Raw genomic sequence first — 2,500 nt, 5'->3', positions numbered from 1 at the left:
GCTGCCAGCTGACGGAGGTCGTGCCAAACCATCTAGGTGTTGGCGCTCTAACAGCCGAGGCGTCGCTCGGCTTTCCTGAGAAGTAACTGTGTCAAAGCGCACTAATCACAGCCAGCCTCATAAACAGGTGGTAGATTGAGACCCGGGGCCCTTCTCAATTTACTGTGTAAATTATGCAGAGCCCAAAACAATGCACACAGCAGACAGTGGAGAGGCGGGCTAATGAGAGAGGGGGGGCACAGCCAGCAGCTTGTGTCTGTGTGTGTGTGTGTGTGTGTGTGAGGCTCTAGTGGAGCTTTGGGCAGGGGAGCAGACACTGTCCCGTCTACACACCCCATCATCAGCTCCCCTCCTGCCCAGACTGAGAGGTGCAGAAGGGGGGGGGGGGGGGCAGCAGGCAGCTGGGGCACCCTGCCCCCATCGCTGCTGTAGGAGAACCAGCCTTGGGAACCTCTGTGGCAGGGGTCCCCACAACACTGGCACGTAAGGGGCCCCCCAAAAAGTCTGGCTGCAACCCCCACATCACCACCTCTTCCCTCTTGTCTCCCCATCCACCCCTCCCTGCGTAATGTGAGTCTGGGGGCCTGGGAAGGACTTCAAGTTCACGGCCAGACCCCCTATTGAGCTGACAGGTTCCCCATTCAGACCGTCCTGGAGGAGGGGGCGCTGAGAAAGGGCTGGATGATGGGGAGGGGGGGACACCATAGCACGGTGATAGCTATTCATTCAGCAAAGAGGGAGACAAGTAAAGAGTGAGGGGGAGGGGGGAGGGGGGAGGGGGGGTTCATAAATAAGAAGTGAGGAGTCCCGGTTCAGAGTTTGCTTTGAGCGGTGTGCGCCTCTCTCACACTCTTTTACACTCTTAATTACCGCCACCTTCCACTTTCCTCCCCCTTTTCCTCTCACTGCCCCCCTCCTCCTCCTCCCCCACCACACACACACACACACACACACACACACACACACACACACACCCCTCTATCCCCTGGTTTTATTGAGCCCCCTGCTGGGGCTGTAAATTTAACATTAACAAGCGTATTCAGTGTCGTCCTCTCAACAAAACAAGAGCATGATGCTAATAACTCAGAGCGACAGTGATACCCCAAGCTGCACCCTGACAGAAAGACCGCCCCCCCCCAAACTGCACCCTAACAGAAAGAACCCCCCCTTGCCTTCTGTACTCGCTCTGAACACCCGGGCATACCGCTAAAGGCCAGATCTAACGTGATGCTCGCTAACAGCCCTGCTGCTGATGCTAATTAGCATGTTGTGTTGCTACGTGAAGCTGCACCCCCTGACCTCAGTAATATTTTAAGTTTCTTGTCTGAGCTGCTGGAAGGGGGACTGATGGACTTCTGAAGTCCAGCACAGCCTAGCTTAGAGAGCGTCACATGCTTCCTCTTTGTATTAGCAGCTCGTAGCGTACCAGGCTCCTTAAGGCCTTTCAACTTCAGCCTCAATCCCTCATCAGCTGCTGCAGCGAGCTGACCTCCAGATGGAGGGCAGCAGAGACCTGCCCCCCTGATGGAGGGCAGCAGAGACCTGCCCCCCTGCAGGTTCTGTCCTGAACTCTTCAGGACCCTGAGGATCTGAAGCTGTGTCTTAACGTCTTCCTTCTCTCTGCAGGCGACGCTGCACCATGAGCCCCGACCGCCTCTCTGTTGGAGGAGGCCAGACTCCTGCTGCCCCCCCGGACCCTCTCAGCTCACTTCTTCTCTCTTCAGTGCTGACGTGGATCATAACTGGGACTTTAGGAAACAGCTGTGGTGGACCAACTCTTAAAAAAAAAAAACGCTCAGTTTTGTAAATATTATTTTCATGTGTTAAGATTTAAAGCTTTGGTTCTCAGCGGCTGGCTTGGGGCCCAAAACGGGTCCGTGTGGTGACAGCATGAAGCCGTCTGAACAGATCACTTCCTGTGACGACCCCTCTCAGGTTGAATGGATTTATCAGATCTTGGAGTCGGGACATGAAAGGGGTCCAGGACCTGACGGGTCCTGATGGGTCCTGATGGGTCCTGATGCTCCACCAGGTGAACATACATCTGGCCAACTGTTGCTGTGAGAGACGATGCTGAAGACTGATGTCGGCCATCTTTGATGTTTGTCTCTGTGACTTTAAATAATCTTTATTTTGTAGACAGGAAGCAGCATAACTTCCTTTGACCTTTAGCCCACGTTGGATTTGTTTGCTTTTAGTTGCTAGGACTCAAAGACGCGTGAATGTGAGACCCACGGCAGCAGTGAATAATACTGCACTGTGATTGGACGGCTCCTTGTGTCAGCTGACACAACGGCGAAGGAATGAGCTGTCGTCTTTATACTCTATGCAACCGTCTTGAATATACCGACACAGTTACACACACACACATAGACACACACACACACACACACAAACACACACACAGACACACAAGTACACACACACACACACGCACACACACACACACACACACACACACACACACACACACACACAAGGGAAGTGGTAAATGTTTTTT

At 53.4% G+C, this 2,500-nt stretch overlaps 1 long non-coding RNA gene across 2 annotated transcripts in view; it reads left to right on the top strand.

Annotated features, from left to right (window-relative positions):
* The window catches only part of LOC132983446 (uncharacterized), an 11,780-nt gene extending 9,702 nt beyond the window's left edge, over positions 1-2,078 (top strand). For both annotated transcript variants that reach the window (XR_009674839.1, XR_009674840.1), the window contains one exon: positions 1,627-2,078. This is a non-coding gene — a long non-coding RNA (uncharacterized LOC132983446). The remainder of the gene's footprint in view (positions 1-1,626) is intronic.
* The last annotated feature ends 422 nt before the right edge of the window (positions 2,079-2,500 follow it).

The sequence above is a fragment of the Labrus mixtus genome, chromosome 11 (genome assembly GCF_963584025.1).
Source record: "Labrus mixtus chromosome 11, fLabMix1.1, whole genome shotgun sequence".
NCBI lineage: Eukaryota > Metazoa > Chordata > Actinopteri > Labriformes > Labridae > Labrus > Labrus mixtus.
The sequence above is the reverse complement of the archived record's forward strand: the minus strand, read 5'-3'. Positions and strand labels throughout refer to the sequence as shown.